Here is a 22,384-nt window from a genome sequence, read left to right on the forward strand (position 1 = left end):
CATAAAATTAAACATTTGTTCTGCTGTTTTTCAGATATTAACATTTATTCTTTTTAAGATGTGACATCACTAGCCCCCCTACAGCGGTATAGACACTCAAATTCAGGCTCTTTCCTTTGTGCCTGTTTGTCACGTTCATGCTGTGGTTCCATCACTTTTACTTTGCCAGATATTAGTGATCATACGACAAGTTATTTCTGGGGATATTAATATCAATATTATAACTTCCACTACTGCCTTTTAGCTGTTCCACTTCACTCACCGGTCCATGGTGTGGTCAAACACGATCAAAAAACTGGTGCTGTGTACACAGTACTCTAGCAACATTGCAGTGAATTTGTACATTTTGAGTTTGTTAATTTGAAAAAAAAAAAAAAAAATCTTGATATGAACTGTGGTGGTAGGACCCCTGGGGAAGGCCCGACCACCAGGTCCGAACTGCCCGCCCCAGACAGGGCATGGGGGAACCAGAGCCTAACCTGGCATGCAGGGTGTAAGGCTGGAGGGGGAGGGGACACACCCAGGACAGGACACCAGTCTGTCGCAGGGCACCCCAAGCGGGACTCAAACCCCAGACCCACTAAAGAACAAGGACCTGGACCAACCCACTGCGCAACCGCACCCTCCAGGATATGAACTGTAGTGTTGGTTTTTCCACTTGTGTCAACCTGGGTGAATTAATACCGTTCATTGAACTGCACCAGTTTTTCGATAGTGTTTGACCACAACATGGACTGCTGAGTGAAGTGGGATAGGTTGAAGACAGCAGTATTATACAGACCAGAAGTCATAATGTCGATATTACGAATATCGCCTGCTACTACTTCTGATAACTAATAAGGAAGAGTGATTAACTAATCAGTAGGTAATGTTTGCAGTAACAGTTAATTATTACTAATGTATTAGTTACTAATAACTATTAATTGTTGTATGCCTCCTGCAGTGCTACCCATTAACCAAGGCTCCTTTAAAAGAACTATGAATTAACTACTCATCAACAGTCACAATTATCTATGGCAATAAACAGGCTATATATGGTCCTGTTCATTTTTAATAATACAATTTTCAAATTATTCTTTTACCTCAGGGGTTAGTGTATTTTGAACCTTTTATGTACCCTCTCGCTAGAATGAGGGAGGTGTGGTGTTGTGGTGGATTTGACCATGGTCTTGGTGTGTGGTGGGCTTGGGGTCCGAGTCCGGCTCTGGGGGGTGAGGTGACTCCGTGCGTCTCTCTGCGTTTGCTTCCCTTGATGTGCAGAGAACCAACCTGGCAACCCACTTCTGTTCTTCCCTTGACTTGCCTTGAAAACTGTCGCTATGGGTCCAATTTGATTTGGCACTCTGCATGCATGTATGAACATACTGAATTGACTACATAACTCATTGAGATTGAATTCTTCATATTGCCATCAATTAAATGGATCTACTGTGTTCTTTAACCTGAAATCCCTTCTAAATCACATCTTGTAGAAAATCATCACTAGCCAACCTACCTCATAAAAACATCTCTCCGTCTTATTCTTTATGAGTAAATTACATAATGACTGTGGGTTACATTTTTATTAACTATTAAGAAAATCCTGGTAACTCCTTCATTACCGAGTAGTTACCACACAGTTCTTCAGAAACTACTCATGCCCTGGAACAGTATTCTAAAGGGAAAACCATGGTAACATGTTAGTAATTACCTATTTCTTACCACATCAACATAGTCTGCAACAGTATTGAATATTATAATATTGTAAAGATCTGGAAAACTTATGACCATACGGGGTCGCAGGGAGCCAGAGCCTAACCTGGCAACACAGGGTGAAAGGCTGGAGGGGGAGGGGACACACCCAGGACGGGATGCCAGCCCTTCACAAGGCACCCCAAGCAGCACTTGAACCCCAGACCCACTGGAGAGCAGGACCCGGGCCAACCCACCATGCCACCACACCCCGTACATGAATAACTCACGTTTCAACATTTTATTAGTTTAATTTTATTACATTTTTCACATAACCTGAAATTGAATGCTGTAATGCTGAAAACAACACTATACATTATAATGCCCATTTCCTTTACATTCTACATTGCCGTAAAATGTCCTGGTCGCCAATCCTCTCTCCAATCAATGTGAGTACTGCGATGGAGATGCCTGTCACCTGCTGATGCAAAGCTGGTTCCTCCGGCAGCTAGGAGCGAGTCCCGAGCACTTCCACTGCACCAGCTTGTGTGGCAGCTCAGAAACACACGTTATATATTCAATGTTACATAAACTCAAAGAATAAATGTTAGTGGGTTACCCTTAGTACCATGGGTTAGAATTTGGTTGGCCAGTGATACGTACCAAGAAGAACGGAATTGTTGTTTGCACGTGGTTTAGTAAAAAGACAAGAAGAAAACATAATCCGTCGTGTCTCATTTTTATTCGTGTTCGTATACAACTGATGTAGAAGCAAAACGCGACAATACACACACTGGCCGAAACTGCTTGTCCCAAGTGGGGTTGCAGCGAACTGGAGCCTACCTCGGCAACACAGGGCACAAGCCACAAGGCTGGAGGGGGAGAGGACACACCCAGGACGGGACGCCAGTCCACTGCAAGGCACCCCAAGCAGGAATCGACCCCCAGACCTGCCAGAGAGCGGGACCCAGCCAAGCCCGCCAAGGCCCCCCTCTCAGCTCAGAAACCTGGGGCAAAAGTGTCTCTCTCTCACAAACAAATACTTTCTTCTCCTCCAAACACTGCTTGACCAGGACGAACTGGACGAACACTGACATGGAACTGTTAGAGTGTAGTGTTGCTTTAAGAGAAAAACAGTAAAGCATATGCCCTCTCCAGAATATTTGAAGCTTCTCCCAGGGATGCTTCCCCAGACACCGTTCTACCTGCCACCCGTTTTCTCTCCCCAATACAGTGGTCCCTGCTGGACAAAATCAAGGCTGCTCAAGGCTCCTACCTTTCTGACAGATCCTATTAAGTGGTCTGGCAGGGCTCCCATTCCTCTCTTCTGCCTCTCTCTACTGCTGTCCCACAGGGCTCAGTACTTGGTCCTCTGCTCTTCTCGATCTACACTTCCTCTCTCGGCCTTGTCATCACCTCCCATGGATTCAAATAGCACTGCTACGCTTATGATATCCAGCTCTTCCTCTGATTCTACCTGGAGTGTTAGATATCTCTGAATGGATGTATGATCACCACGTCCAACTCAACCTCTCCAAAACAGAGATCCAACACCTCCCAGCTGGCCTGTCTTCCTGTCACAATCTCTCAATCACACTGGACAGCTCACTCATTTTGCCTACTTCCTCAGCTAAGAATCTGGGAGTGATGACTGACTCAAGCCTTTCTTTCTCTCACCACATTGAAGCTACAACCTGGACCTGCAGATACATTACCACATAACATCCGCACGATCCGTCCTTACCTCACAACTAACTCTGCCCAACTACTTGTCCAGGCCATGGTGACATCGACTACTGCAACTCTCTCCTGTCTGGCCTTCTGTCTACTGCCATCAAACTTCTACAGCTGATATAGAATGCTGCTGCCTAAGTTATGTTTGATTTTTCAAAGCATTCCCATGTATCTCCCCTATTTATTTCTCTGCACTGGCTTCCAATAGCTGCCCAGATCAAATTGAAGATCCTGGTTACAGCCTAAATATTCATCAATAGAACTGCTCCCAGCTATCTACAAGACTTGATCAACAGCTACACCCCAACAAGACCACTACACTCTTCCACATCTGCCCATTTAGTAGTCCCGCGCACGAAAGGTAAAGTATGGAGGTTCTCGGTTCTGGCTCCATTGTGGTGGAACAACTTTCCCCTCTCACTCAGAACCGCTGAAACTCTATCCACATTTAAAAAGGGTCCGAAAACTCACCTCTTTCAGACTCACTTTGCTTATGATCTTTTAAGTTCATGTAAGGTGTAAATGTTCACGTACTATAACTAAGATCATGCCCAGATAAGCCTTTATGCAGCTACTGTAATGTACATAAATGTTTATATGCATCTCCAAAAAAAAAAAACCACTTCCTCACACTCTGGAGCGCTCTCTCGAACACCTCCGTCTCACTCTCTCCTCCCTTTTCCAAAAAGTCTAGAAACTTTTCCCATTCGTTCCACCCCCTTTTCTCTCACTGGTTCTGTGCCAAACCAAAACCCAAACAATTTACAATACATGCAAAACTGACATAATGGGTAGGTTGCACCTGTTCCAACATATGTTGGTATGGCTTCAACCAAACTATGAATCAAATTGATGAAGCTTTATTTAAACCTTCAAAACTGAACACAAAAACTAGTAGCGCTACAGGGCTACATTCTCCTCCTTCTAATAAGTTGATGCCCTCATCAACTTATATACACACACACACACACACACACACACACACACACACACACACACACATTTTCAGAACCGCCTGTCCCATACGGGGTCGCGGGGAACCGGAGCCATGAACCATCATTTATATGTACCACAAGAAGAGCACAGTGGCACAGGGTGACACCACACAGCGTGGCTGGAACAGCATCGGTTATCTCCGTAAACTCCACAGCCAACAAGTACTCCTCTGCTCAGAATATCTACTGGTCGATGTGAAGGTTTTCCAAGCTCGTCATAGGTAAACCGTACCACTGGTCTTCTCTCCCTTCTTGATCATTCAGCCAGTACGATGTCCTGCAATGCCTCACAACCATCCTGGTCGCCTGCTCCCCCTTTTAGATCGGCTTCCACCGCTGAACCTGAAGCAGGAGACTGCTTGATTTCGAGGACGTTCTCTGTCCTGGCAGCTTCAACCCCTTCCAACTGAACTTAACCTCTGGCCCCTGCTAATGAAGAACTGTGACTTTCATTTCCACAGTGGGCCTGGCTCACCCCAGATATTCCGGCTAATGGTAATACATTCTCCTAGTTCTGTCCATCGAACGTAAAGGGCTGAGTAACCACCGCAGAATCTGAGTCAGAGAAGGATGATACCGCTCTCCTCGTCATGGAATCACTCCTCTGATTGCAACTCAACTGTTTTGTCTTTGAGAGACTCTCTAGCCTTGTTACTCGTCTCTGCAGAGGATCCGATTCATCCACGTTCTCTGGTAGTCTCACTAAGCACCCAATGGGAAGTAGATGATGACGGTGGACTGTCCTGATTGCTCCAGAACCACTCTCAGGCTTGATCTGGTACAATGGCAGATCTTCCATTTTCCCCCACCACAATATATGGTAAGGACCTCCACCTATCCTGTAACTTGTGCTTACCCGTGACACTGAAATTCTGCAGTAGCACATTGTCTCCCTTTTCCAGAACCTGGTCCTTGACTAATTTATCACGTATTCTCTTGTTCCACTTATGATTCTTTTCAGCAGCTTCTTTAGCTAACTGATAAGCTCTGTTCAAATCTGCTCTCAACTTAGTGACATACTGTTGATATTGCACTTCATCATCACCCGCCAGCGGCACCCTGAAACACAAATCTATAGGCAGACAAGCTTCCCTGCCAAACATCAACAGATAAGAGGAGTATCCAGTCGCCTCATTCTTTGTGCAGTTATAGGCATATACAAGTTGACTGATCTTCTGACTCCAATTCTGCTTCTGCCTAGGGTCCAATGTTCCCCACATGGCCAACAAAGTCCTGTTGAATCTCTCTGGCTAGGGATCCCCCTGAGGATGGTAGGGCGTCATACGAGACTTGTGGATGCCCAACATTCTTAGGAGATCGCAGATCAGCTTTGACTCAAAGTCACACCCCTGATCAGGGTGAATGCAAGCAGGGAGTCCACAGTGCACAAAGTACTTCTCAAACAGTATTCTAACAACAGCTGAAGCCTTCCGATCCTTTGTTGGAAAGGCTTGAGCGTAACGAGTGAAATGGTCAGTTGCAACAAGCACGTTACCAAATCCCTTCGAATCTTGCTCGAGTGACAAGAAATCAATGCACACCAAATCAAGCGGTCCTTTACTTGTAATTTTGTTCAGTGGAGCAGCCTTCTGAGGAAGTCTTGCGTGCAATGCACCTGCCACAATTTCTGACACACTCCTCAATATCTGCACTCATCGTTGGCCAGTGAAACCGGTCCCTGATGAGCTCTGGTGACTTCTCCGATTCTAGATGGCCACAATCATCATGAAGAGATTGGAGTACCATTGGAACATATAATCTAGGCAACACAAGCTGCTGTACCCGAGTACGAGATGGCCTTTGCACTACTCTATAAAGCAGACTACCAATCGTTCGCAGCTTTGGACACTCTCTCCGCAACAATGGTACTTGCTAACCTTCACCCCGCACATAAGGAGATACGTGCCCATTTTTGACAGACTCCTTTATCGGGGATATAACTGGGTCAGAGTCTTGAGCCTTTCCCAGCTCAGTGCTGCTTATAAGTTCCAAATGCCCTACATCAAGACCTGTTGGAAAAGCATAACAGTCCAGGATGGCTTCAGGCAAAACTCCCAAGAACTCTGCACGTTAGCGACCTTCCACGCTCTTTACCACAGCAAATTGCTTGCAAAGAGCCTTGATGCTCTCAGAAGAGAACTTTTTCCACTCCTCATTCTCCTTGGAGAACACATTTCGTGACAAAGTGTCAGCATCAATGTTATGGCAACCTGGTCGGTACTGAATGGTAAAATTATATGTAGAGAGTGCAGCAAGCCAGCGATGACCTGTTGCATTTAGCTTTGCGGTAGTTAGTACATAGGTGAGAGGATTATCTGTTCTCACCGTAAAACTCACTCCGTACAAATAATCATGAAATTTGTCCACCACAGCCCACTTCAGTGCTAAGAACTCGAGCTGATGGACAGGGTAGTTCTTCTCCAAAGGGTTGAGCTTTCGACTCGCAAATGCGACGGGCCTCAAACCTTCTGGGTACTTTTGGCTTAGGACTGCTTCCAGTCCATGGAAACTGGCATCAATATGCACTATATAGGGCCTAGTCGGGTCAGCGAAGACCAGAACGGGTGCATTGGTAAGGCAGTGAATGATTTGCCTGAAGGCATTTGTACAGGACTCATCCCATTGGTCACCGAATGGCTCACTCACTTTGTAATAGTCTTTCTTGTTAGCGCCAGCAGCTTTCCGGCCCTTCTGGCATGGAGGATAGCCCTTAGTCAGCTCAGTAAGAGGCCGGACTATGAAGGAAAAGTTCCTTATAAAAACGACGGTAATATCCACAGAACCCCAGGAAGGACTGAAGTGATGGAAGATCAGCTGGCTGTTTCCAGTGATCTACTGCTTCAGTCTTAGCAGGATCCATTGCAATGCCATGCTCTGACACAGTATGTCCCACATATGTCACCTCTATGCGGCAGAATTGGCATTTATCTATGGATAATTTTAAACCGGCCTCTTCCAATCGGTCTAGAACTTTGAAAAGGCATTCTTCATGTTGCTCTAACGTTTTTCCAAAAACGATTAGATCATCTAAATACACGACCACTTCCAGCAGATGCATGTCCCCCACTGCCTTCTCCATGAGTCTTTGAAATGTTGCTGGAGCCCCTGTGACTCCTTGCGGCATTCTCTCAAACTGGTAGAAACCTAGTGGACAGGTGAAAGCAGTCATCTCTTTAGCCTACTCTGCCATTGGAATTCGGTAATATCCACTACGCAAATCCAATACAGAGAACCACTTGTTTCCATTGAGACAATCAAGTGCATCGTCAATGCGTGGCACAGGATACTAAATCAGGGATAGTGTGACGATTCAATGTCCTATAATCCACACATGTGCGCAACTGACTGGATTTCTTTCGGGCAATAACTATGGAGGATGCATAAGGACTTCTGAATTCCTTTACGATACCTACTGCTAACAACCCCTGTAGATGACGCCGCAAATTGTCCAGATCAGCGGGTGCTAAACGCCAGGACCTCTCTCGAAACGGCCTATTATCAGTAAGTCTGATCCTATGTTCAACCCCCTTTGCCAAACCAACATCCCATTCATTCAGTGAGAACACATTGGCTCGCTCAGCTAACTTGTGTGATAGCCTCCTCTTCCACTCTTCAGGAATGGGGGAGTCCCCAAAGTCAAACAAGGCTGGATCAATCCTTGCGGGCTTCTTGGTGTCATTACTCTTTGCAACAGTCACTGTGTCAGCACCATGTAAATGTGCGATGATGGTGCCAGCTGGAATGGAAGCATCTTTACATGACTCGTTGCGCAACATAACCAGGAAGTTCTCTTTATCAACAGCTGATGAAAGTAACAAGGTGGGTTGTACCAGAACACCAGAAGGTAGAGCAGTAGTGGGAGCACACACTGTAATCACAATGCTTTTCCCCATGGACTGGGTTTCTGCAATCTTACAGACTGCAACACGCTCACCAGCAGCAGGAACAATCAAAGGGTCAGGACCCATCCATCTGACATCGGCCACTTTGTCTCCAACGTCGGGGGGAACACGCCCCATCCAGGCTGGTGTCATTACTTGAGACTTAAGAGCGCGCACATTCAACGATGGATTGGCACTTGTATCTTCCAGGGTGCTAAAAACAAAAGGGTGTACCCTTTTTACATTAGCGCCCAACAAAACAGGAATGTTATCAGAGCAGCGTGGGTCAGGGCACACCAAAGGGAGAACATTAATGGGATTCCCATCAGTCATCCTTTTCTGCGGAAACATCAACTCCACCTGCACATATCCTCGATAAGGATAACTATCATCAGAATCACTCAGACCCCAGATAGCTAACCCATTTACCGGACACAATGGTACATGTCTCAAATGCTCATTATACCAGCCGTCAAAAATAGTCACCTCGGACCCGCTGTCCAGCAGGGCTGTACAGGTCTTCCCTTCCACCTTGACCTGAACAGTGGAGGGTAGTCCCACTAATCCTTTAGGTAATGAACCAGCTTGAATACTGGCGAAGCCTCTACTCACGTGAATATCTGAGGGGCTTCCCTCAGCTGAAACACTTGACCCCCATTTGATGGCTCTCACTGTGCGCTGTGTACGAATGAACTTTTGGATCACTCTCTGTGGGTCCTCTGGTCTGTCACATTTTGCAGCCATATGCCCGTCTTCACCACAGCAATAGCAGTCCAGTCTACGACATGGAAGTGAGCCTCACTGTGGTATAGCTGAGGACGGTGGCCTGGGATCCGACTTCTCGATGACTGCAGTAGCAGGCTTAACTGACAATCTTGACTTGCTTTCGGAGTTCTCACCTCTTTTTTCAGGGCTTTCGCATCTCTATCATCCTCTGGATGTTCAGTGGAGTCAGTTGTTACCATGCTGAACTCCTGGACCACCACAGGATGAGCAGGAAGCAAAGCAGAACATTCAGCTAACTGAAGCTTCAAAGCGTTCACTTCAGCTTGGAGCTCTTGCATTCCACTGTCTGCATGTGCCACTACAATTTTGGCCTGGACAGGCTTCACTGTGGACTTCAGCTTCTGTCAAGATGCTTCATATCCCTCTTCAGTGCGAATCTCACTCCACAGTTGTAAGAAATCAGGTGGGTTGTCTCGTCGCGCTCTCAATCTCAGATTCAAAAGCATCATGTCGGCTCCTACAGCTCCCTTGATGAGCTGATCTAGGTGGGCGGCGTTTGCATCCTTTGCTGCAAGACCTCCTTTCTGTATGACTCTGCTTAAAGTTTTCTCAATTCTTCAAAGGAATTCAGAGAGCCTCTCTCCTGGATGCTGACACAGAAGCCTGAATGCAAAGTAGAGTTCCTCACCAGTCTCAGCAGACCCAAAAGTATTTTCAATAGCCTCAATATACTCTTCCGAAGCTGCAACGCTCTGTTAGCGAAGGATATTCCCGAAGATGCGGAGATTACTCTCATTGAAGAGACTTTGCAATCCATCAAGGCTCTAGGACAAGTTAGAGTGCAGGGACAAAGGTATGACCCCCAGACTCAACATCTGATGGCTTTATGTGAATGCTGTGAAAGAGTAAATGTCAAGGCAATCCCCTTGGACGTGTTGCCACAGGGCAGTGACAAGCCATGGAGGATCTTAGGAGTCTCAGATGAAGTTGCAGGAAGTCAACAATCTTCTGAGTCCGACCGACCAGAAGAAAACACTAATGTGCCCTTCCAAGCCTACTCTCCTGAAGCAATCATTTGTGCTGTTGGGGATTTGATGGAGAGACAAGGTAGGCTGTCTGTGGACAGCAATGTGTACAAGAGACTACGTACTTTCTCAGGAGTTGTCCTTACCCCACTAGGTGAGGAACAGCTTGAAAACTGGATAGAGCAAGCGGGTCTCATGGTGGATCACTGCGAGAGGCCAGACAAAGAAACGAGATTAAAGATTATAGAGAGTTTTAAGGGTCCAGCAGCGGAGGTTGCTCGGACAGTTCAATTTAGCAACCTCAGGGTTAATGGTTTCTCCCCTACACCAATTATGGAGCTAAGCCATGTTTCAGTTGTGGTCACTGTGCCTTGTCTGATACTAAACTAGGTTCAACATTCAAATTGCAAGAACTCTAAAGGGCCTGTATCAATTATCACTGATAGACTATTATGGAACCTTAACACCCTTTTGTTCCCTCCGTAACCTCACACTGCAAAGATTATGTATGACCTGCACAGTAAACTAGTCAATTTAGATTCTAGTACCTATTTATCCAAAATTCACTCACATCCCAGCAGTGCCTCCATTTTATGTAGCGCCACCCTCCATTTCACCTAATTAACATGAGGGTGGTGTCCTGGGTTCTATTCCAACTAAATGTTGTATAACCCAACTCAAGTACTTCAATAACAGAACAAACAAATTATTTATAAATTCTTCAATCACCGTAACACCCAAAGGAATATTCAAAGTTATTGTCCCATACACACAATACTAACCCCAATCCCATCAGATGAAAACAAATGCAACAACTAAAACACAAGAAAACACAAACTTCACATACATTCCAATATCTTACAAACAACAAATAACCTCGGTACTACACTTCGACACACAACAACAGAGAAGTTTCTTACAGAACCTTCTTTTGTTTGCACACAATAAATAATAACAATGCCTCGAATACTCCGGAGTATTGCCAAAAAAAAAAAAAAACAAACACCTCCCTCGTTGCAGGCCTGGACGCAGCTTGTGTGCGTTGGGACCCAAAATTACGGGTCCATTAACTCTTGCGAGCAAAAAGAGAAAAAAAACGATGCAATGCCCGAAGAACTTCGCGCGTTACCGGTAGCACGAAGCGCTAGTATCGGTTCTCCTTAGTCACTAACGTAGCAGTTCGACGCGACGGGCTGAAAACTCGTCGTTTTAACTGGATGTCTCGTCGAACCACGAGGACACCACGGAAACTTAAACTCGCCAATACACAATCCACGCGAAATGATTTTTTTTTTTTCTCTCCGTCTCACTCTCTCCTCCCTTTTCCGAAAAGTCTAGAAACTTTTCTCATTCGTTTCACCCCTCTTTTCTCTCATTGGTTCTGCGCCAAACCGAAACCCAATCAATTTACAATACATGCAAAACTGACATAATTGGTAGGTTCAGAATCAGAATCAGAATCAGAACGAGCTTTATTGCCAAGTATGTTCGCACATACAAGGAATTTGTCTTGGTGACAGGAACTACCACAGCACAGACAGAATGACAGTGACAAGACAGGTGAAAAGACAGAGTATGTGAGCAAGGGATAAAAAATATTTAAAAATATAAAGTACCGAATATACAAAAAATAGTCACTAGATACAAATGCAAGGGAGTGTGAGTAAGAGAAATGTGATAAATAGTTATAAATATAAATAGCATTATGTATTGCACGGTTTACTCTCTAGGGGAGAGATTTAGGTGTTCATGAGGTAGATGGCCTGAGGAAATAAACTTTTCTTATGCCTGGCTGTCCTGGTGCACAGTGCTCTGTAGCGCCGGCCAGATGGCAAGGGTTCGAAGAGGAAGTGGCCTGGATGTGAGGGGTCTAGAATGATTTTGCTAGCCCTTTTACTGACTCTGGACGAGTGCAGTTCTTGGAGAGCTGGGGGGGATGTGCCGATGATTCTTCCAGCAGTCCGAACTATCCGCTGCAGTCTTCTGATGTCTGACTTCGTAGCTGAGCTGAACCAGACAGTTATAGAGGTGCAGAGGACGGACTCAATGACTGCAGAGTAGAATTGCAGCAGTAGCTCCTGTGGCAGGTTGAACTTCCTCAGCTGACGAAGGAAGTACAACCTCTGCTGGGCCTTCTTCACAATGGAGTCTATGTGGGGCTCCCACTTCAGGTCCTGTGAGATGGTGGTGCCCAGGAACCTGAATGACTCCACTGTTGCCACAGTGCTGTTCATGATGGTGAGTGGGGATAATGCTGAGGTGTTTCTCCTGAAGTCTACGATCATCTCCACTGTTTTGAGCGTGTTCAGCTCTAGGTTGTTATGACTGCACCAGACAGCCAGCTCTTGGACCTCCTGTCTGTAAGCAGACTCGTCGCCATCCCGGATGAGGCCGATGAGTGTGGTGTCGTCTGCAAACTTCAGGAGTTTGACAGAGGGGTCTTTTGCGGTGCAGTCATTGGTGTTCAGGGAGAAGAGCAGTGGGGAGAGCACACATCCCTGGGGGGCGCCAGTACTGGTTGTGCGAGTATTGGATGAGAATCTTCCCAGCCTCACTATCTGCTGCCTGTCTGTCAGAAAGTTGGTGATCCACTGACAGATGGAGGTGGGCACAGAGAGTTGGGTTAATTTGGACAGGAGGAGGTGTGGGATGATGGTGTTGAAGGCTGAGCTGAAGTCCACGAACAGGATTCTCGCATAAGTCCCTGGTTTGTCCAGATGTTGTAGAATGTAGTGCAGTCCCATGTTGACTGCATCATCCGCAGACCTGTTTGCTCGGTAAGCAAACTGCAGGGGGTCCAGCAAGGGTCCAGTGATGTCTTTCAGGTAGTCCAACACGAGTTTTTCAAGTGACTTCATGACCACAGACGTTAGGGCGACAGGTCTGTAGTCATTAAGTCTTGTGATTTTGGGTTTCTTTGGGATGGGGATGATGGTGGAGCGTTTGAAGCAGGAAGGAACTTCGCACATCTCCAGTGATCTGTTGAAGATATTTGTGAAGATAGGGGCCAGCTGGTCAGCACAGGTTTTTAGGCAGGCCGGTGAGACGCCGTCTGGGCCTGGTGCTTTCCTTGTCTTCTGTTTGACGAAGACCCGACGCACCTCCTCTTCGCAGATCAAAGGTGCAGGAGAGGGGAAGGTGGGGGTTACTGGAGGTGTTAATTGATTCGTGGAGAGAGGGTCTGAATGGGTGTGGGGTGTGAGACAGGGTTTATCAAACCTGCAATAAAACTCATTCAAATCGTCGGCTAGTTGTTGAGTTGACACGGTGCCGGGGGGTGGTGTCTTGTAATTTGTGATGTCTTTCATGCCTTTCCACACCGACGCAGGATCGTTGGCTGAAAACTGTTTCTTCAGCTTTTCAGAGTAGTTTCTCTTAGCCACTCTGATCTCTTTTGCCAGTGTATTTTTGGCCTGTTTATACAAGACTCTGTCCCCGTTCTTGTAGGCGTCTTCTTTGGCCTGATGAAGCTGTCTGGGTTTTGCAGTGAACCACGGTTTGTCATTGTTGTATGTTAAACGAGTCCTGGTAGGGATGCACATATCCTCACAGAAACTGACGTATGATGTTACAGAGTCTGTGAGCTCATCTAGATCGCTAGCAGCAGCCTCAAAAACACTCCAATCGGTGCACTCGAAGCAGGCTTGTAAGTCCTGCTCTGCTTCCCCAGTCCATCTTTTAACAGTCCTTATTACAGGTTTAGCTGATTTCAGTTTCTGTCTGTAGGTCGGAATAAGATGAACCAGACAGTGATCAGAGAGCCCCAAAGCTGCCCGTGGAACAGAGTGATATGCATCCTTTACTGTGGTGTAGCAGTGGTCCAAAATATTACTGTCTCTGGTGGGACATGTAATATGCTGTCTGTATTTTGGCAGTTCACGGGAGAGATTTGCTTTATTAAAGTCCCCGAGAATGATTATAACAGAGTCCGGGTGTTGTTGCTCTGTGTCAGTGATCTGGTCGCCCAGCTGTTGCAGCGCTGCGTTCACGCACGCCTGCGGTGGAATGTAAACACTTACGAGGATGAACGAAGAAAACTCCCGCGGCGAGTAGAAAGGCTTGCAGTTGATGAAGAGCGCTTCTAGGTCGGGACAGCACATCTTCTTCAACGCTGTCACATCTGTACACCACCTTTCGTTGATGTAGAAGCATGTCCCACCGCCACGTGATTTCCCCGCTGATTCCACGTCGCGATCCGCTCTGAACAGCTGGAAGCCCGGCAGATGTAGCGCGCTGTCCGGGATGGCTTCATTCAGCCAGGTTTCCGTGAAGCACAGAGCAGCAGAGTTTAAAAAGTCCTTGTTTCTTTTGGACAGGAGGAAAAGTTCGTCCATTTTGTTGGGTAAGGAGCGGAGGTTCGCCAGATGGATACTAGGCAGCGCTGTTCTAAAGCCGCGCTTTCGGAGCTTGACAAGCGCGCCGGCTCGCTTTCCGCGCTTGCGCGTCTTGGAGCGCTTGAGTAGCACCGCTGCACCTCCGACTACAATGTCCAGCAAAACGTCAGAATAGTCGAAAACCGGTAAAATGTCGGGTGGTGTGTACTGCCGAATGTTCAGCAGTTCTTCCCTGGTAAAACTGATTGTCGGAGTATAACTAAAGACAGGGCAAACTAACAAAAACAGTAAAACAACTGTGGAGCTCCACACCGAGGCGACCCTCCGCGGCGCCATCATGTGATCAATTGGTTGCACCTGTTCCAACATATTGTAACAGCACTGAGGGGAGTAAACGTGTAAATAGTTGGCATTAGTGTTTATGTGTGTGTACATAGTTGTGTGTGGTTTCTGATTGGTTGTCGCTCTATTTATGTTCAGTGTTCAAGAGTGGAATTCTGGGGAGTCCCAGGGGAACCCCTTAACCATGGGGTGCAGGAGGGGGGCTGGGAGTGACCCAGGGGGATTCTGGTGTGATCTGTGACTTGTACTGTCTGAAGTGTCTTTGTTAAGATTGCTGCTGAATGATATTTCCCCTTCTAAGAAGAGTATGTTTCTTTTATCTTGTTTTTCAAGCTGGTTTCTAGTAGTGCTGTGGGGGGGTGCTATAGTATGTTGGTATGGTTTCAACCAAACTATGAATCAAATTGATGAATTTTTATTTAAACTTTCACACTTGAACATAAAACTAGTCATGCTACAGAAAAGTGACATGGAGTAAAGAGAAACAGCCTCATCCAGACAGCTCTGACTGTTATGGACAAGTTTTGTGTGTACAGTGTGTCTGGTCGCGGTTACTGGGAGGTTCAGTGGACTGGAAATGGGGCTGTAATAGGAGTAACTTATAAAGGAATAAGAAGGAAAGGAAACAGTGTTGACTCTGGGTTTGGATCCAAAGATAAATCCTGGGTTATGTACTGTACTTTTAGGAGGTTTACTCTATCAGCCACAATAAGAAACACACTGCTATACCCCCACCCCCACCCCCAGAGTAGGAGTGTATGTGGACTGTACATCCGGCACTCTGTCCTTCTACAGCACCTCCTCTGGTGAACTGACCCTCCTATACAGGTTAACCTCCACATTCACTGAGCCTCTCTATCCTATTTTCGGGGTTTATGGTTATTCCTCAGTGTCCCTGTGTGAGGTGGAATAAGAACATATGCACGCTTATACACACACACAAAATTATATTGATCAATTTAATGTCTTGAACTGATGCAATAAAAATTACCTGTAATTGTAACTTAACACTGTCTGAACCGCTTTTCTCATTCGGGGTCATGGGGAGCCGGAGCCTAACCCGGCAACACAGGGCGTAAGGCTGGAGGGGGAGGGGACACACCCAGGACAGGATGCCAGTCTGTCGCAAGGCACCTCAAGCGGGACTCAAACCCCAGACCCACCGGAGAGCTGGACGCGGTCCAACGCGCCCCCCCCGTGTAACTTAACACTGTTAATATGTAGTATATATATATGTATATAGTGTGGAGTACTGTGTGAGCAAAGTGTGTGCGTGTTACTTCCTTGTACAGGTTTTCGGTGTATTTTTACTTCTACAGGTCTGATGTCAACCATTAGTTCTCATCTTTGTCCATCATCTCATCTCTGACCATCATCAGTCTTATGTCACTTCCTCCGTTTGGACCAATCACCTCCAAGCTCTGTCATTTTAAAAACATCATCTGTAGACATAAATAGAAAGGTCCTGCACAATAAGAACGCCTACACTGTGACATTAATGTCTTTTACCATATTGGTAAAATGACTCACCTTGCAACAAAAGGACAAGGCTCTGGATGCTCTCAACCTCTCTCCTAAAAGGTCTTCTATTCTGGGCAATTATCAACTGATTTCCATGAAATACAACTTATTTTAAAGCTGAATATATTTTCTATCTGTTGATCAAACCAGACATGTAACATCACTTAGACAGAAAGGTGAACGCTGCCAGAAACTTTACCCATGTAAATATACAGTATTGGTTTCTAGGCATTGGGCTATTGTATAACCTGCTGTCAGTAATGAAATACAAATTTTGGAATGTTGAGTTCTCTCTCTGTGTCTCTTTAAACATGACTAAGTTTAAGCTGTATTTTGCATTAACTGATGTGCTTGAGTGAAAAAAAAGTGTCAACAACTGTCAGGAACACATCATAGTGGCACAGTGGTGCAGCAGGTAGTGCTGAAGCTCAGTCACCATTGACAGACACCTGAGGAGATGAGATCAGGCAAAAGGCCTCATGACTCTTGTTTCTCTGTTCTGTTTTTTTTTTTTAAAAGTCTATAAACGGTTGTATTATTGTGTAAACTCTGTGTCATGCCCCCGCCACTGGACCAAACAGCCACACCTGAGCCTCATCAGAGCAACGGGACATAAACGGAGCCACATGGAGTGACCAAGTCGTGGAACCTTGTAGATTCTCACCGTACTTCCCTGAGATCCTGCACGCACACTTCTTACCTTCTTTCCCGTCTTCTTGTCCCTTTGCCCTTCTTGTTCCTGGTTCTTGAGATTCCCGGTTCCCAACCTACAGCCTAGTTTAACGGATTCTGACTCTTGTCTCATGCCCTGGATGACGTAAGCACCTTGGAAGATCCTCGCCTATCCCAGAACTCGATTTTGGATTGCCCGTTTCTTTTTAGAAAATAAACATCCCCATGACTGGATCCACAACCTCATCCTCAATCTCCAGTCTGAGTCCCTTGACATTCTGAGTGCCTGGTGTGTGTTTTGTTTTTCAGTGTCAGTTTGGTATGTTACAGGTATGACAAAGCCGAAGGAGCGCAGGTACACAGTATGGTGTAGTACACTACAGTACTACAGAGTGATTCATGAAGGAAACTGCACTCCATCCATCCATCCATCTTCCTCCGCTAATCCGGGACCGAGTCGTGGGGGCAGTAGTCTAAGCAGAGCCCCCCAGACTTCCCTCTCCCCACAAACCTCCTCCAGCTCCTCTGGGGAAACCCCAAGGCGTTCCCAGGCCAGGTGGGAGACGTAGTCTCTCCAATGTGTCCTGGGTCTGCCCCGAGGCCTCCTCCCAGTGGGACGTGTCTGGAACACCTCCCCAGGGAGGCGTCCAGGAGGCATCCAGAACAGATGCCCGAGCCACCTCAACTGGCTCCTCGCGATGCGGAGGAGCAGCGGCTCTACTCCGAGCTCCTCCCGGGTGACTGAGCTCTTCACCCTATCCCTAAGGGTGTGCCCAGCCACTCTGCGGAGGAAACTCATTTCAGCCGCTTGTATCCGCGATCTCATTCTTTCGGTCATGATCCAGAGTTCATGACCATAGGTGAGGGTAGGAACATAGATCGACCGGTAAATTGAGAGCTTCGCCTTACGACTCAGCTCCTTCTTCACCACAACAGACCGGTACAATGACCGCATTACCGCGGACGCCGCACCGATCCGTCTGTCAACCTGCCGCTCCATTTTTCCCTCACTCGTGAACAAGACCCCGAGATACTTAAACTCCTTCACTTGAGGGAGGAGCTCCCCCTAACCCGGAGGGGGCAATCCACCCTTTTCCGACTGAGGACCATGGTCTCGGATTTGGAGGTGCTGATTCTCATCCCCGCCGCTTCGCACTCGGCTGCAAACCTCTCCAGTGCACGCTGTAAGTCTTGATTCGATGAAGCCAACAGGACCACATCGTCCGCAAAAAGCAGAGACGAGATCCTGCAGCCACCAAAACAGACACCCTCCGTTCCCTGGCTGCGCCTAGAAATTCTGTCCATAAAAATAATGAACAGAATTGGTGACAAAGGGCAGCCCTGGCGGAGTCCAACATGCACCGGGAACAAGTCTGACTTACTGCCGGCAATGCGAACCAAGCTCCTGCTCCGGTCATACAGGGAACGAACAGCCCGTAGCAGCGAGCCCTGAACCCCATAATCCCGAAGTACCCCCCACAGGATGCCACGAGGGGCACAGTCGAATGCCTTCTCCAGGTCCACAAAACACATATGGACTGGTTGGGCAAACTCCCATGAACCCTCCAACACCCTAGTGAGGGTATAGAGCTGGTCCAGTGTTCCATGGCCAGGGCGAAAACCGCATTGCTCCTCCTGGATCCGAGGTTCGACTATCGGTCAGATTCTCCTCTCCAGTAGCCCAGCATAGACTTCCCAGGGAGGCTAAGGAGTGTGATCCCCCTATAGTTGGAACACAACCTCCGGTCCCCCTTCTTAAAAAGAGGGACCACCACCCCGGTCTGCCAGTCCAGAGGCACCGTCCCCGAACTCCATGCGATGCTGCAGAGGTGTGTCAGCCAAGACAGCCCCACAACATCCAGAGACTTGAGAAACTTGGGGCGGATCTCATCCACCCCTGGAGCCTTGCCACCAAGGAGTTTTTTGACTACCTCAGCAACTTCAGCCAGGGTAATGGACGAGTCCTCCTCTGAGTCCCCGGCCTCAGCTTCCTCTACGGAAGGCGTGTCGGAGGGATTGAGGAGATCCTCAAAGCACTCCTTCCACCGCCCGAGGACATCCTCAGTTGAGGTCAGCAGCGTACCACTTCCACTGTAAACAGTGTTGGCGGAACACTGCTTCCCCCTTCTGAGTCGCCAGATAGTTTGCCAGAATCTCTTTGAGGCCGACCGAAAGTCTTCCTCCATGGCCTCACCGAACTCCTCCCAGGCCTGAGTTTTTGCCGCGGCGACTGCCAGAGCCGCGTTCCGTCTGGCCCACCGGTACCCGTCAGCTGCTTCAGGAGTCCCATGAGCCAGCCAGGCCCGATAGAACTCCTTCTTCAGCTTGACAGCATCCCTTACCTCCGGTGTCCACCACCGTGTTCGGGGATTGCCGCCGCGACAGGCGCCGGAGACGTTATGGCCGCAGCTCCGAACAGCCGCCCCGACAATGGAGGTGTGGAACATAGTCCATTCGGACTCAATGTCCCCAGTCTCTCTCGGGACCTGGTTGAAGCTCTGTCGGAGGTGGGAGTTGAAGACTTCTCTGACAGTGGCCTCCGCCAAACGTTCCCAACAGACCCTCATTATGCGTTTGGGCCTGCCAGGTCTGTCCAGCTTTTTCCCCCGCCATCGAATCCAACTCACCACCAGGTGGTGATCAGTTGACAGCTCAGCCCCTCTCTTCACCCGAGTGTCCAAGACATATGGCCGAAGATCAGAAGAAACGACTACAAAGTCAATCATCGACCTCCGACCTAGGGCGTCCTGGTGCCAAGTGCACTGATGGACACCCTTATGCATGAACATGGTGTTCGTTATGGAGAATCCGTGACTAGCACAGAAATCCAATAACAACTCACCACTCGGGTTCAGATCAGGGAGGCCGTTCCTCCCAGTCACGCCCCTCCAGGTATCACTGTCGCTGCCCACGTGGGCGTTAAAGTCCCTCAGTAGAACGACAGAGTCCCCAGTGGGAGCACTTTCCAGCACGCCCCCCAGGGACTCTAAAAAGGTCGAGTACTCTACACTGCCGCTAGGCGCATAAGCACAAACGACAGTGAGAGACCGTTCCCTGACCCGAAGGCGCAAGGAGACGACCCTCTCATTCACCGTGGTAGACTCCAACACATGGCAGCTGAACTGGAGGGCTATTAAGCCCACACCCGCCCGCCACCTCTCACCCTGGGCAACGCCAGAATAGTGGAGAGTCCACCCTTGGTCGAGAAGAGTGGTTCCAGAACCCAAGCTGTGAGTGGAAGTGAGCCTGACTATATCTAGACGGTACCTCTCAATCTCCTGCACTAGCTCAGGCTCTTTCCCCGCCAGTGAGGTGACATTCCAAGTCCCAAAACCCAGAGTTGGCGCCCGAGATTTGGGTCAGCCGGGCACTCGGCCCCGACCACCGCCCAAATCACAACGCACCGGCCCCTTACGGCCTCTCCGGCAGGTGGTGCGCCCACCGAAGAGCGGCTCCATCTCTTGGCTTCGGGCTGAGCCCGGCCAGGCCCCGTGGGCATAGACCTGGCCACCAGGTGCTCGCATGCGAGCCCCTCCCCCAGGCCTGGCTCCAGAGTGGGGCCCCAGTGACCCCATACCGGGCGGGGTAAACGAGAACCTTGATTTAATAGTCATAAGGGGGTTTTGAACCGCGCTTTGTCTCGTCTGTCACCCAGGACCTGTTTGCCTTGGGAGACCCTACCAGGGGCATATAGCCCCAGGCAGCATAGCTCCTGAGATCATTCAGGCACTCAAACCCCTCCACCACGTTAAGGTGGCGGTTCGCGGAGGGGACTCTAATCATATATCATTTGTTAATAACTGGGATGATTTCTGGGAAAGGCCCAGGTTTTTCAGGCGTGATGGTGTACACCTCAACTGGAGGGGATCGTTTGTTCTGTCCCAGAACTTGGCCATGCAAGACTGACTCGGCCACAGGTCATCTCTTTTAGCAGCTGTGTGTATTGATGGATCTGTTACTTGTTCTGATACTAGTGGTCGTTTCTCATGTAATGGGGTTTCTTGTGTGAGCCTCAAAACTTTAAATAAAAATGTTAACTGCAGCCAAAAAACACAAACTATTATAAGACCACGGCATTTAACTAGACTTAGTGATAGGAGTGCTTGTACCAGAAACCTAAAATATATTGAACCGAACCAAACACACACACACACACACACACACACACACACACACCATCTGAACCGCTTGTCCCATACGGGGTGCCGGAGCCTAACCCGGCAACACAGGGTGTAAGGCTGGAGGGGGAGGGGACACACCCAGGACGGGACGCCAGTCTGTTGCAAGGCACCCCAAGCAGGACTTGAACCCCAGACCCACCAGAGAGCAGGACCCGGTCCATGAACCAAACACTAGAGCACCAAAGCCAAACTACAGTATAAAATGCTCTCTATTAAATACTCACTCACTAACAAGTAAAGCTGCTCCAGTAAACTTAATACTAAGTTACAAGTCCGATCTCTTCTTTCTTACCAAAACCTGCTCGGTGATTTCGACACGGTTCAGCCAGTATAACTTATAGCCGCTACAGACAGATACTAATTATGTCCACAAATCTCATTCTGTACGTCGTGGAGGCAGAGTCAGTGTTGTTTTTTTCAATAATGGATTGCAAATAACCTCCAGAAATCATAACTATTTTGCCTCGTTTATACTGCTAGATGTAACGTCGAAACCCAATATAATTATGTTTCTTATTTGATAATTCTACTAAACTACATGAGCAGTTTAACACAGCGGACTGTAGTTAATGATGTGGATATTTACACTTCACGGATACAGCCTGGACCGTGGTTTACTGTGGTGAAGGATATCCTGCGGGCAGTTGGGTCTTTGGTTTTATTGTACGCTGAGAAGTTTGTAACTTTTGCACATCATTGCAACTGATGTGTAATTACAGTATTGCTGTCGATTTATGTATGTGCTGTTTCTCTCACTTCCGTTAACTGCTTCACCTTGTCAGGGTCATGGCGGTCCAGAGCCCATCCCAGAGTCGCAGGGCACCGGGCCAAGAGGTGTAAACCCTGGGTGGGATGCCAGTTCACCACAGGGTAGCCACACACAAACACACACTGTGGGCAATTCAGAGTCATTGATGAACCTGAAACACAGGTCTTTGGATTGCAGGAGAAAACCAGAGTACCAGGAGGAAAACCCATAAGAAGAACATGTAAACTGCACGCAGGCTGAGCCGGATTCGAACCCGAACCCAAACAGGCCAGGCCCTGTGAAACAGCAGCACCACCAACACTGCTGCCCTACTGCACTTCTTGTGTAGAATTACTGAGAAAGACGCACATTGTACGCTGCAGGACGTCTCACGTCATCAGTATGACTGGAGACATGTCAGATCTCAAGATTTTTATGACCTAGAGAGGTCGGTAAGTTGAGCTTTTGACGACTGTTACTGAGCTCAACACTTTCGGAAATTTGAAGTGGAAGTGAAACTGTGGAGTTGAGGAGCAGTTGTGACAAATACAATA

The 22,384-nt window shown here is 47.8% G+C and overlaps 1 protein-coding gene across 1 annotated transcript in view; it reads left to right on the plus strand.

Annotated features, from left to right (window-relative positions):
- The window catches only part of LOC108931913 (NACHT, LRR and PYD domains-containing protein 12-like), a 324,390-nt gene that overhangs the window by 244,453 nt on the left and 57,553 nt on the right, over positions 1-22,384 (plus strand). The gene's annotated exons all lie outside the window — the stretch shown is intronic.

Source organism: Scleropages formosus, chromosome 6, assembly GCF_900964775.1.
Source record: "Scleropages formosus chromosome 6, fSclFor1.1, whole genome shotgun sequence".
NCBI lineage: Eukaryota > Metazoa > Chordata > Actinopteri > Osteoglossiformes > Osteoglossidae > Scleropages > Scleropages formosus.